The 14,924-nt window shown below is 42.4% G+C and overlaps 1 long non-coding RNA gene across 1 annotated transcript; it reads right to left on the minus strand.

Moving 5' to 3' along the window:
- Window positions 1–229: 229 nt before the first annotated feature.
- On the minus strand, window positions 230–1,711 carry LOC103646840 (uncharacterized). Its single transcript, XR_002267610.1, has 4 exons — window positions 1,651–1,711; window positions 1,494–1,552; window positions 911–992; window positions 230–307 (listed from the first exon to the last, which is right to left on the minus strand). It is a non-coding gene; the product is annotated as an uncharacterized lncRNA (long non-coding RNA).
- Between the last annotated feature and the right edge of the window lie 13,213 nt (window positions 1,712–14,924).

Raw genomic sequence — 14,924 nt, forward strand, 5'->3', positions numbered from 1 at the left:
ACTATTTCATGAGAATGCTAAATTTGACCTAGGTATGAGAAGATCTTTAGGTATTTTGGTGACCAGATTAGTGTTGTGTCAAAAAATAATATTACAACTGAAAGTGCGTAAAGAAAACACTTCTTGAACTGGGAGGAAGCATCCAACAAAACATGATAAAACCTGGCTAATGGATGCTATAATCGAGCACTAACAAGATACTTTTAAGTTGTAACCAATATAGATGAAATATTATGATATTACCTTCTTGCTCAAACCGTTTACGGAGCTCATCTGGAGGCAATAGCTTTTGTGAGCTGTCAAGAACCTGAAGAAAGGCAAGTACAAATATGCAATAATAAATAATACTTCCAGAGATACAAAACCATCTGTGGCAATACTCAGTATGGACAAAAATTCTTGGGGGCCTCCCTGCTGTATTTACTGTAAAAAACATGGACAAAATCAGATGGTGACATATAAACTTCTAGATAGAACATCCAATTCTCCATCCTATCATGGTACATGAAGTATCGCGGTATAAGGAAGAATTGCCCTCATTACAAGTGCATTTACCAACAACAAGATCTCTTAGTACGGCAACATTCTTCTATCATCCCATCAACCAAAACCTAGCATACCATTAACTCGTGTACAACTTGGATTGACAACTGATGTATCCAAAAAAACTCAGACATACAGGGTAAGACAATATCTACTACACAACATTTAGATTTTTTACCACATCAAAATGGAAGGATGGATGAAAAAAATATGGCACTAAAAGTGCATAGTATCATATGTTGAAATTTGACATCCAACTATGAACTTTATAAGATAAGTATCCTTTACCATCCACCGCAAACATGGGAAGAAACATCCAAATGCAAAAAAGAACTGATAGAAGTATGGAAAAGTAGAGAGTTTTCACCTGAGGAAACGGAACACATTTGCTCCCAGGCACATGCCCACTTCTAATCCCATTTCGTGGCTCGGGAACTGCACCATCAAATCTGAATAAAAGTTTCAAATCAGTTAATCTGAAAATACAAGACAGTTGCGCAAAGTAACAAGTACAAAACTTGGACTGCCAAAACATATCTATACATTATTGTACTATTAGTGTCACAAAGTGTGTGCTGGTAAAATCAAAAGATACTTCAATACAAAAAAAGCTTAGGTGACCAAAATATCTAAAACATAAGTTATATCAGTATTTGTCCTGAATGCAAACCACTTAGGGCTAGTTCGCTTACAGTGCACTGAGCGGCTGCACGATGAGGAATTATTTCATTACAACGACTTTAAAAACTGTTGTGCCTCTCAAAAGAAAAGAGAGAAGAACATACTTTCAAGTAGTCATAGGAACTACCAAATGCATGTAGCCTTCAGAAAACCACCATCAATATTAAGCAGAATCTTACAGATACAGGCAGAGGCAGTATATAGTATATGCTGCATGCATGTACGATGTACTTATAGACTTCATCATAATTAAAATATGAGTAACATACCTAGGTTTTGATCGAGCATCTATAAGTTGATGTGTCTGGGTCTTGATGTTCTCTTTCACCTGAGAAAATCATCTATTAGTTGCTACGAAATATGCAGAAAGAATCCAGTGAGTCATGAAGAAAACAACAAGCAGGTTTGGGACACTTAAGCACTGACCTGATCAAGACTCCAAAGAAGATGAGGCTACAACTTTGCTTCAAATGTGGTTGGACCAACCTCGAGAAACATATTAAGATTATGTATAATTGATATTAAACCATGGTTACAACTACTGAACCTGCTACAAATCACAAACTTAAACAATGAGTTTCTAATGGCGAAACAGGAACATCATTGATTACCAGCAGCAGCCATGCCTGAAGCAGCACCTAGCGCTTCCAGTAAACCAATTAGCATGAATTGTGGCTTCGGAAGCGCTAACATTTCTCTAGTGACAATCCCAGCGCGAAATCTTATGAAGAGAATTGAGAAATACACTAGGACATACCTGCAAACAATATGAAGTAGTTCAGTACTAGTACAAAGCAGTTTGCGCAAAGGAAATACACAAGGACTCTACTGATACAGAATTTGATCTAATCATCACACTTCATAAGCCCCAGGAAAACTTTACTTTGACAAGCGAGAACCAGCAATGTACGTCTAATAAATTTAACCAATACAGAAAACTACAATTGCACACAGTTACTATAGTACTATCTATTAGCACAAAAAATGCTTAACAGCCTATCACCCTCACACACGTTGCAGGCGCACTGGAAAAGCAATCATGTTTCAGGAAACATATTTTAGGCTGGATTAGCAGAATTTCATATGTGATCATGTCTGACAAGGTTATGCAGTATGTTTCAACTAAAACAACTGCAGAAATTTGCACATCTCAACTTCTACACATCAATCAGCATTGGTAGTGTGACATTGAACAATAAATATGGAGAATGGGGAGATAATGACCATTACCTCCATTTCAGAACTACCTCAACAACTCTCTATCTTGACATAAATTCCCTCAACTTCATCAACTTGTCAGTAAGTGTTGCCATGGTCACTACGAGAAGACCACGGACTCAACACTGTCTAAATTGTGCGCTACACACTGCATTGATCCCCACTGTCTGAATTGTGTGCCCCATCACCATTCTCTTGGCTCCAGGGATCATCCCAAGCACCCCCTCCAGCCTCTTGCAGTCACAATCGAAGCCGTCGGAGATCCTCCTTAGCCAGACCACGGCGTCCCGGCCTCACACATACTCGGGCGCCCTGGCATTGTCGCCACCCTCGCCGCGGATCCACAATCGAAATCCGAAGGTAATTTACAATTTTTTTTGTTTTTCTTTTTGGTTGTAGCAGTATAGTCCTTCCCACATAACTGAAGACTGGAAACTGGTTAAAGAACGTGATCAAGATATGGAACACGCAACTGTAAGAGCACTTATACAGATTTAGAGTCACCTTTTTGAACAGTTGCCCACAAATACTGGTTAAAGAACTTGATAACCTGCAATGTCCTAACATATGTAAGAGCACTTATATAGAACACGCCGTCAGCTTTGCCTGATCAAGATATGGAACAAAATCTAAACCACTACAAAGGAGTTCAATCAAAAAGATTTAGAGTCACCTTTTCGAACAGTTGCCCACAAATCTCAGTATGTGTAGCGTCCACAGTTTCTTGAGGGATGCAAAGACGCACTTGGAATGCCATCAGAGCTTCCACTTCCTCCTTGCTTAGCTCTCCATCAGCTACAAACTGCTGAAGCTTCTATCTGTAAATTTCTGAAGTTTGAAGAGGAATTAGTAAGCATGATGTTCTGAATACAAACAGAATACTGGCAAGGCCAGATTTTTTTGAATTAGAATCTAACACCATAACTCGGAATGGCCCTAGTTTGAATGGTATTAATATACTTATACATACAATTCGTAGTTTTATTATTATGAAAATAGATGCAAGCTTCTTCTGGTCAAAACATTTGTAGAATACTTTTTTGTTGGTAAATTTCATCCGTGATCATAGGCAATACGCTCAATATGAACCAAACACAAGTTACCTTTCCAAAACATATATAATACCTCCTGCAGTCAAGGTATAGTTTTGACAATATAGCAGTCTAAAATAACAATGCAGCAGTATCAGCATGACAGCACAGATATTAGTGTATAGATGTCTTGTATAACATATTGTCACTGAGCAAAACCCCTTATTTACCACAGCAGATAGCAGCGTTGTGGAATTAATGTTGCAGTCAAACTAAAATTTTCTGATGGGGCCTATTCCAAATTGCGAGATATTCAATTTATTTACGGCTAAGCTCAATTGACTAGCTTGTGTACACTTCTCCTCTCTTGGTTGACTGTTGCATGCTGCCTTTTCTACCGGTCACTTATACATGTTTGATTTCATTTTCTGTAACTCCTTTTCTATTCATTCTTTTTAAATAAAATGAACAGTAGGGGCCTCCCCTATTGTATTTCTCCTAAAAAAAGAACTAGAAGCAGGTTATGTTAATTTGTCCCCACACAAAACAAGCACCATCAGTAAACTAGAAATTAAATCACCTTCTTATCATCCACAATTCCATCTGAAAGTACTTCTGTAGCATAGGCCTTATAGAGTATCTTGAGATCATCAGCTCTCCTATCGTGATCATCCTCTCCAGCTATGCATGACAAGCACAAAAAAATCTTAAGCAAGGTGAGCTCACTAAAAGTATGATTGCAAAAGGTTTAACTGTTTTACCTAATGAAATAGGGCCAAGACCACGAGCAAAATTATCAGCTTCAGGGTGTTTGCTTAATGTTGTAAGCAAACTATTAAATTTAATTACAATATTCACTTCTTCCACAGCCTGAGTTAGACTATCCCTGCAATCACATGGTTCAGAGGCAAGATAAGTCCACCAATGCTCTGAAATGGTAAGTCTGTATTTATAGGCATGCCAACATTCAGAGGATTGACCAAACTACATACTTCATACAGTGGACGACTGACTCCACAATGTTACCGGATATATTGGCAAACACAAAAACTGCGAGCTATAGCAGAGCAACCATCCATAGATATGTCATCAAACGAAGGTATTTCCATAGGAGAATTAAGGCTAGGTGACGTCTAGAAGCACTTCCTATGGACAATAGCTGGCCCAGACTCCTCATACTCAGCCCTTGAGATCCACATCTACACAGGGAAAACAAGAACTTATGTCAGAACTTCACAAAATAGACTTAGATAGTAGATACAGAATAGCCGTCGGAAAACTTGGTGTTACCTGCTGAAATGTGCTCAGGGATGCAAGGATTGATCATCCGATCCAGACACAGTACTTCCTCTCTGGTGGAGCGACGACCTTGATCTTCATGCTGCTTGGCGTGAGCGTGGTGATCTCCAATACATGCAAACGATTTGTGCAATAGCACAAGGAATGACACTAGTCCCTGAAGATTTAGTCAAACACATAGTCAGTTATTGAAAACAACACAGTGATTTCCTGACAACTGAAAACAGTTGCGGCGGCTGATGCTGCTTAATTTCTACAGGTTTTACTGAGTAGTGCTGCTGCAGCTAGCACTTCCTATCGCGGCCAGTTATGATTCCTCACAACTGATGATCTGAAATGTCATTTTCTTATCAGAAGGCATTCGATGCATCTGACACTCGACAGCTCAAGAAGTCCAGCACATGAGCACAAGCACATCAATGTCCAATGCACAAACCTCATGACCCTTCCCCTTTTTGGTGGAAAGAATTCCATCTCCAGGATTTGTGGACATGAGTCATATAATATTTTCAAACATTTAAGAAATCTTGAATCAGCATTTGGTTATAAGCCTAACCTGCTCTGCAAAAGAACCAAAATTTGCCAAAAAAATTATAGCCAGATGGAACTACAAAAACAATAAGAACAATAAGGCCATAGTTTCGGAAGTTCCAAATCAGGACCAATACATTTTCGTGGTCATTAAACGACTAGATCCAAATGTTCCTTTCTAAATTCTAATCACAAGGATCTCTGTAGTGTTCCCGTGCACAGATGAACTATACGTCCATTACCAGAAGCTTATTATATCAAAAATTTACAAGGAGAGGAGATCTAGTGCAATACTACTAGCCACCTTGAAATAAACACAGGATAAAAGCATCCACAGGTCACCAAGGAAGTCTCAGCAACTTTGGCGAACCTTACTCCTGCTACGGATCCAACACTTAATAGAACCAGCGAACCCCACTGCATGACTGCAACCTATCACCCAGCCTCCAGTGTCCAGTCCTCTAAACATCCTCGGCAGCAACAAGAAACAACAACACTAAAGAAGTACGGGAGGAACCCTCGATTCGCTCACGTGTGACGGGGAGGAGGAGGTTGCGGCGACGGCACGAAGCGTACCAGGCAAAGTACGGGAGATTGCGGCGGTCGCAGCGGGCGGCGCGGGTGCTGCAGGCGGCGGGCTGGAGGCGGGCGCGGTGGCGGCATGGGTGGGCGGCGCCCTGGGCGGCACAGTGCTGCGCGCGGGTGGAAAAGAAAGCTGCTGAAAAGAAACTCGTGGCGCGGGATGGGATTTAGGTTTTTTTTAGCTTAAGTTCGACGGCTTCGAGTTGGCCCACGAACTTAATTTAATAACGTGGGTACCCACGTTCCTAATAGGCTAAGTTCGACGGTTTTAGTTAGGGCTCATGATCTTAATTTAAGAACATGGGTACCCATGTTCTTAAAAAAACCCATGAACTTAACTGATATAAGAACGTCGGTACCCACGTTCTTAACAAAACCCACGAACAAAACCTTAATCACTACAAAACCCACGAACATTTATCAGTTCCTCTTCAAACTTCAGAAATTTACAGACAGAAGCTTCAGCAGTTTGTAGCTGATGGAGAGCTGAGCAAGGAGGAAGTGGAAGCTCTGATGGCATTCCAAGTGCGTCTTTGCATCCCTCAAGAAACTGTGGACGCTACACATACTGAGATTTGTGGGCAACTGTTCGAAAAGGTGACTCTAAATCTTTTTGATTGAACTCCTTTGTAGTGGTTTAGATTTTGTTCCATATCTTGATCAGGCAAAGCTGACGGCGTGTTCTGTATAAGTGCTTGTTGGGGACTTGTTCTCAAATGCTATGAGTTAAGAACAAGGCAACACAGAAAATGTTAAACAATAAAGTCCTTCGTCCTTCGAAGCATTATTTCCCTTAGGATATAACGATCTCCGGACGAAGGTCATGAAGGACGAACCTTCATCATCACAGTATATATTAATGAAAGACGAAACATATGAAACATAAAAGATAGCACGAATAATTATATAACATCATTCATTTAACTTTTTTATATCATCATAGAGAAATAGAGACAATATCGAATTATAAATGTACCTTCGGCTTGGAAGGAGATGAAAATACAAGTGTGACGCAAAAGCAAATGCCAAGTCAACGTGAACAGTACGGGGATATTGTTCACCTATTTATAGACACGGGACACAGCCCTTACAAAATTACATTCATGCCCTTTACATTTGATAATAACTCTATAGTAGTCTATCGAGGTCTGAATAGCCTTTTCATCTTTAAGTCGGTTCCACTCTTTGCTGTTACGCCGAAGCTTTCCTGCTCGACACCTTCGGCTCTGTATCAAGCTTCGTATTATTCCGGTCTACTGCAATGCCGACTTTAGTCCGAGGGTACCTGTTCACACATTGTACTACAGAAATACTGTTAAATCCTGTTTTTGAGGACCTTCGGACGCCGAAGGTCCCCAACAGTAGCCCCTCGCAATATTAATTTGTTTGAAATAATAAATTTAGATTGCGATATGGACGAAGGCTTTACGCCGAAGGTCCGAAAAAAACACCTTCCCTTTGCTAGAATAGCAACATTCAATGACAAGTGGGGTCTTTCAACTTTCAACGCACCGAGCGTATAAATACGGCCATACCGCAAACTCATTTTGCACGCTTTCTGGCCAACCACTCCCGCTCACTCAATTTTTAGCTCCTGTGCACTGTGATTTGCTAAGCTTTTAGCTTTGAAGCTTCGGCTTTGAAAACAGTTTTTTAGTGTTTCCGAAGATGTCTGAAGCTGCTAAGAAGGCTGCTGCTGAGATGAAGCTGAGTCTTGATGAAGAGAAGAACTTAGGATTTCTTATAGCGATGTCGAAGACCAACACAGAAAAAATCACCAAGGAGATTCTGGAAGGGCTGTCTGAAGATACTGGTGACAGTGAAAGTTATGATGTGGACAGTGGTGGCGAAGACTCCGAAGATCGCCCCTGGCGACCAAGCCATTCAGTTTATGGTAAATCAACTATCAAAGAGAATCATCTTGCTAACATGAGAGGAAGGTATTTCCGGGATTTGTCCGTTGTGAGGGCCGATGAAGGGGAGAAGACTTGTCCACACCCCGAAGAGAATGAAGTCGTAGTGTTCCGAAGCTTTTTGAAGGCTGGGCTGCGATTGCCCTTGAGCAGCTTCGTCGTGGAGGTGCTGAAGATTTTTGAAGTCTATCTTCACCAACTTACCCCCGAGGCAATCATAAGGCTGAATATTTTCGTGTGGGCCGTGCGAAGCCAAGGTCTGAAGCCTGATGCAAAAAGTTTCTGCAATATGCACGAATTATCATACGAGACAATACCTTGGGGTAAGGAACAGTATCACAATAACTTTGGCTGCTACAGTTTTGTTTCTCGGTCTGGGTCAAGCTGCCCCGTGCCAACTTTTCGGAAAAGATGGCCCAGCGGCTGGATGACAGAATGGTTCTATGTAAAAAATGATCTGAAAGCACGAGAAGATATCAAGGGTATAATTATGCGCCCTATTTGGCAAAGCTTCGGCCTTCGCAGGCCGAAGGTTGAAATGAATGAAGCTGCCGAAGAATGCCAGAGAGCCTTCGGCATTGTCTGCTCTTTTATAGGAACAAGGGACTTAGTACAAGAGCACATCGCCTTCAGGGTGTGGCCGCTTGCAGAGAAATGGGAAATGCCACAAGAAACCATTAAAGAGGCCGACGAAGGTGGACTTATCAGGTTTAAGTACACTTTTAAGTTTGGAGACAAATTTATTGAGCCAGATGATGAGTGGTTGAAAAGCATTGATAATTTAAGTGATGAGCTGCTTGGGACCTACTCGAAGGCCGAAGATACTGCAATGTCAGCAGCCTTCGGAGGCCGAAAAAAGAAGAGGCTGAATCGGGTATTTGATGCCATCGGGTTTGTCTACCCTGACTATTGCTATCCCACCCGAAGGCAGAAAAGAAAAAACACAACCTCTGCAAAAGAAGAAACTGCAGCTGCTCCTAGCGAGCCAGAACCGAAAAGGAAGAAGATAAAGGTTCTTACGCATCGGCCGCGCTATATTGAACCAGCTTTGGTGCCTGAGTTTACCGGAGAAACTTCTTCGGCCACCGAAGCTAAAAAACCAGCCGAGCCAACTTTGCTGCCAGAAGTTGCAGAAACGGCCGAAGTGCCAATAAAGACAAAATTGGAGCAATCAAAGATTTTGTTACCAGAAACGAAAGAGAAGGCCGAAGCGCCATTCACAGAAAAAATGGAAGAGATAAAGGAAACAACTGAGGGCTCCAAAACATCAGAAGTTTTGAGTCCTACAGCAATCATTGGGACAGCAAAAAATGAAAAAGTGCCAGCCGTAACTCCGAAGAGAAAGAGAATGGCTAATGTGCTAGATGTACTAGAAACGATCAAATCTTTGAGCACACCTCCGAAGAAGGCTGCTGTTACTCCTGAAACAACAATTGAAACTTCTGGTTCTAAAATTCCAGAGCAAGGGGCTGAAGCCGAAGCTGGGCCCTCAGAGCCCGCAAAGGGAAAACCCTTGGAAAATGAGGCAGAAAAAATATCAAAGCCAACTTTTGTTGAAGAAACCGATGTTGTTGCCCCCGAAGCATCCCCCAAAATTCGTGATTATATTTTCCGTCATGCTTCGGGGAAAAAATTAACAGAAAAAGAAGAACAAGAGGCCCAGCACTATGCCCAAAAACTGAAGTATCCAAAGGGAGCGCTAATATTTAATGGCAGTGGAGAAGAAGACTTCTTGTATTGTCTTCCCGACAGCAAGGAGATTTCTGTCTGCCGGGAGATGAGCAAGAGCTTCGGATTCCCGACTTTAGAAGACGGGCTCTCGGTGCTGTCGAAGAACGATCTGGCCGACAGCCTGGCTTACAATAGTTTAAAGGTGCGACAAATGAAATTTTTGTATTTTTCGTTGAGTCCTAAATTTTTCGTTTGTTAAAACTTATTGACACACACATATTTCTTTTTGCAGGGCCTGATACTTAGCAATGCCCTCAGGGCACAGAAAGATGCTGAAGACGAAAGTTGTACTATAGCCCTGAGCAACCTTCGTTCCGAAGTAATTGAACTGAGGAACGAAGGTCTCGAAAAAGACAAAATATTATACTCATTGATAAATAAAATAAAGGAGGACGAAGCTGCTTTTAAAAGTCAAGCTGAAGCTCAAAAACGCGAAATTGAAGACCTTCGGAAACAACTGGCCAGAGCCAAGGAAGAACGCATACTTGAAGAAACAAAGCGTGAACTCAGCGATCAATGGGCAGATCACCTAGAAGTGACTGTTGAAGAGCTTCGTTCGTCCAAAAAGAGATGCTACAATAAATCTATAGATTGTGTTAAGAAATTAAAGGCTAGCTTCGCCAAGGTTGGCGCGTTCTCAAGTGAGGAAAACTTTTCGAGAGGCAATCCCGAAGGTGCCATCGAATGGATTGGCCACGAAGCTGAAGCCTTCGAAGAAATCTTAAATAGCCGAGGAGATATATGTGCCTTCTCTGGCGCCAGAGGGATTGCTACTATCTTAGAGAAGAAGGGCTGTGAACATGTAAAAATTTTAGCACAGTCCGAAGCTGCCTTGTCCTTTGAAGATACAAAAGATCCTTCGGCCGAAGCTAGCATAATTGGTGGAAAATTTTTTACCGATATCTGGGATAATGGTGGCCGAGAAATGGCCGGAGAAATTATTCGAAGAAGTGAGAAGGGCATTCACGATGCTAGAGAAGTAGCCGAGGCTGCTGACAAGAGCACAGAGGCCGAAGGTTCATTAGGTACTAAATAATAGTTTTTATCGTGTTGTAACCTTTAGGCTTTAAGATTTGTTTGCGATTTTGTAATAGCAATGTAGCCGTGTCCTGTCCTTCCTCAGATCCTACTGAAGTATCTCCGGGTGCTCGGCCTAGGGGTGATGATGAAATTAAAAAGATGGCTGAAGCTATTATGGATGAAGTTGTCGATCGACTGTTGAACGAAGCCGCAGAAGTGGTACTTAGGGAGGACTAAATGCTATTGTAAAAACATTTTAAATGTAACATGTGTAATATCTTGTAATCCTGTATGTAATATATTTGTCTTATTTTTCTTTATGGTTCAATTCTTTACGATGCATGAAACTTTACATACGTACCGTTTTTGAGTCTGGCGAAAAAACACCTTCCCTTCTTTTCATGCTTCGTGAAGAAGTATTACCATTTATCACAACAATATCCGAAGTATCCCGAAAAGTGTTGAAGCTTCGTAGAATCATTCCTCAAGGCTATACTTCAGAGATCAATATTGTTTCTCCTTGTGACTTGGCATGATTTGCTCCTTTTTCAAAGCGTTTTCCCGAAGATTGATATCATATCTCTTTCTTATGCCACATGCAGTATGATGTATGATGCTTATGTTATGCAAAATGATGTGATGATGTTATGCTATGTAAAGTGGTATTCCGAAGGTACACGCATATCTGCGCGATAAAACACAATCTTTTTTGCGAACCAGCGTTAACTTTTTGCTATAAGCCTCCCTTAGGAGCTTCTTCGCCTTTTACTTCAGCGGAATCAGCGTTGACTTTTCGCTGTAAGCTCTGCATTCCCTTAGGAACGTCTTTGGAGCTTCTTCGCCTTTTACTTAGGCGGTATCAGCGTTGACTTTTCGCTGTATGCTCTGCATTCCTTTTGGAACGACTTTGGAGCAGAAAACTTACACTGCGTTCCCTTCGGAACGACTTTTTGTGACTTCATCAAACTTACTATGCGTTCCTTAGAACGACTTTTTTGTTGCTTCGAAGAATTGTCGATAGTCCGAAGGTCCTTTTTATTATCACAAGCCTGTGAAGAAAACATATTTTTCTTGTAGGAATCAACGAAACTAATTACATGAAACCTAATCAATGTCCTTTATTACAGAAAATAAAACTGAATGAAAAAGATTGCTATTAAGGTAGGATATTTGTCAATAGATGTGCTTTGATTCTGGCACAGTGCTGTTGACCGTGCGAGCTTCGGACTGTTCTCTGAAGTCCCTTTGTTGCGGAGCGTATTGGCTCCCTTCTGGCTGCTGGCCTTGCTGCAACGGAGGTGGAGGCGGAGGCTGTTGCCAGGAAGCTTGAGGCTGACTCGCCGAAGCAACAGAGACTGCAGGATGGTTGCCCACATATTCTGGGATGTAGGGCGAATGATACGAAGCTGTGTGCATAACCTGCTTCGGCTGAGCTTGTTGTGCTGCTGCTTCAGCTATTTCCTTTTGCTTCTGAATAGTGACATGGCACATCCTGGTAGTATGGCCTTTGTTCTCACCGCAGAATAAGCAAAAGATTCTTCTCGGTTGATCGCCGAATCTTCCTCCGAAGCCCCTGGCGCCTCTGCCTCTTGGAGCTGGAGGTCGGAAGGAACTTTGTTGTTGCCCTGAAGCCTGTGAGGAGTATTGTGGCCTTTGGTGCTGACTCCCTTTATCATCATTCTGAGTGGAATTGTGAATTGACCTGACATGCCTCGGGTAAAACCTTCCTCCGAAGCCCCTGGTCATTTCAGAAAACCTGAAAGCCTCCTCCCTTCTTTGACGAAAATCATTGTCAGCTCGAATGTATTCGTCCATCTTCTGGAGCAGCTTTTCCAGCGTTTGTGGTGGCTTCCTGGCAAAATACTGTGCTGACGGCCCTGGCCGAAGCCCCTTGATCATAGCCTCAATGACAATCTCATTGGGCACTGTTGGCGCCTGTGCCCTCAATCGTAGAAACCTTCGGACATATGCCTGAAGGTACTCTTCATGGTCCTGAGTGCATTGGAAGAGAGCCTGAGCAGTGACCGGCTTCGTCTGAAACCCTTGAAAGCTAGTTAACAGCAAATCCTTCAGCTTCTGCCATGAAGTGATCGTTCCTGGTCGAAGGGAGGAATACCAGGTTTGAGCAACGCTTCTGACAGCCATAACGAAAGATTTGGCCATGACTGAAGCATTGCCCCCGTACGAAGACACTGTTGCTTCGTAGCTCATCAAAAACTGCTTCGGGTCTGAGTGGCCATCAAATACGGGGAGCTGAGGCGGCTTGTAGGACGGGGGCCAAGGTGTAGCCTGCAGCTCAGCGGACAGGGGAGAAGCATCATCAAAAACAAAATTCCCATGATGGAAATTGTCATACCAGTCATCTTCGTTGGGAAAACCCTCCTGATGAAGATCTTGATGCTGAGGCCTTCGGTGTTGCTCATCCTGAGCAAGATGGCGAACTTCTTCAGAGGCTTCGTCTATCTGCCTCTGCAGTTCAGCTAACCTGGCCATCTTCTCCTTCTTGCGTTGAACCTGCTGCTGAAGGATTTCCAGATTTTGAATCTCCTGATCTAGATCATCCTCCGGAGGTGTTGGACTGGTAGCCTTCCTCTTCTGGCTTCGTGCCTCTCTAAGAGAAAGGACATCTTGATTGGGGTCCAACGGCTGCAGCGTGCCAGCCCCTGGTGCTGAAGTCTTCTTCGGCGGCATGACGAAGGTGATGCTTGCTGAAGGTGTTGAAGAAGCTCAAGAAATGGAAGTGAGTTCACCGGAGGTGGGCGCCAATGTTGGGGACTTGTTCTCAAATGCTATGAGTTAAGAACAAGGCAACACAGAAAATGTTAAACAATAAAGTCCTTCGTCCTTCGAAGCATTATTTCCCTTAGGATATAACGATCTCCGGACGAAGGTCATGAAGGACGAACCTTCATCATCACAGTATATATTAATGAAAGACGAAACATATGAAACATAAAAGATAGCACGAATAATTATATAACATCATTCATTTAACTTTTTTATATCATCATAGAGAAATAGAGACAATATCGAATTATAAATGTACCTTCGGCTTGGAAGGAGATGAAAATACAAGTGTGACGCAAAAGCAAATGCCAAGTCAACGTGAACAGTACGGGGATACTGTTCACCTATTTATAGACACGGGACACAGCCCTTACAAAATTACATTCATGCCCTTTACATTTGATAATAACTCTATAGTAGTCTATCGAGGTCTGAATAGCCTTTTCATCTTTAAGTCGGTTCCACTCTTTGCTGTTACGCCGAAGCTTTCCTGCTCGACACCTTCGGCTCTGTATCAAGCTTCGTATTATTCCGGTCTACTGCAATGCCGACTTTAGTCCGAGGGTACCTGTTCACACATTGTACTACAGAAATACTGTTAAATCCTGTTTTTGAGGACCTTCGGACGCCGAAGGTCCCCAACAGTGCTCTTACATATGTTAGGACATTGCAGGTTATCAAGTTCTTTAACCAGTATTTGTGGGCAACTGTTCAAAAAGGTGACTCTAAATCTGTATAAGTGCTCTTACAGTTGCGTGTTCCATATCTTGATCACGTTCTTTAACCAGTTTCCAGTCTTCAGTTCTGTGGGAAGGACTATACTGCTACAACCAAAAAGAAAAACAAAAAAAATTGTAAATTACCTTCGGATTTCGATTGTGGATCCGCGGCGAGGGTGGCGACAATGCCAGGGCGCCCGAGTATGTGTGAGGCCGGGACGCCGTGGTCTGGCTAAGGAGGATCTCCGACGGCTTAGATTGTGACTGCAAGAGGCTGGAGGGGGTGCTTGGGATGATCCCTGGGGCCAAGAGAATGGTGATGGGGCACACAATTCAGACAGTGGGGATCAATGCAGTGTGTAGCGCACAATTTAGACAGTGTTGAGTCCGTGGTCTTCTCGTAGTGACCATGGCAACACTTACTGACAAGTTGATGAAGTTGAGGGAATTTATGTCAAGATAGAGAGTTGTTGAGGTAGTTCTGAAATGGAGGTAATGGTCATTATCTCCCCATTCTCCATATTTATTGTTCAATGTCACACTACCAATGCTGATTGATGTGTAGAAGTTGAGATGTGCAAATTTCTGCAGTTGTTTTAGTTGAAACATACTGCATAACCTTGTCAGACATGATCACATATGAAATTCTGCTAATCCAGCCTAAAATATGTTTCCTGAAACATGATTGCTTTTCCAGTGCGCCTGCAACGTGTGTGAGGGTGATAGGCTGTTAAGCATTTTTTGTGCTAATAGATAGTACTATAGTAACTGTGTGCAATTGTAGTTTTCTGTATTGGTTAAATTTATTAGACGTACATTGCTGGTTCTCGCTTGTCAAAGTAAAGTTTTCCTGGGGCTTATGAAGTGTG

This window comes from Zea mays, chromosome 2, assembly GCF_902167145.1.
Source record: "Zea mays cultivar B73 chromosome 2, Zm-B73-REFERENCE-NAM-5.0, whole genome shotgun sequence".
NCBI lineage: Eukaryota > Viridiplantae > Streptophyta > Magnoliopsida > Poales > Poaceae > Zea > Zea mays.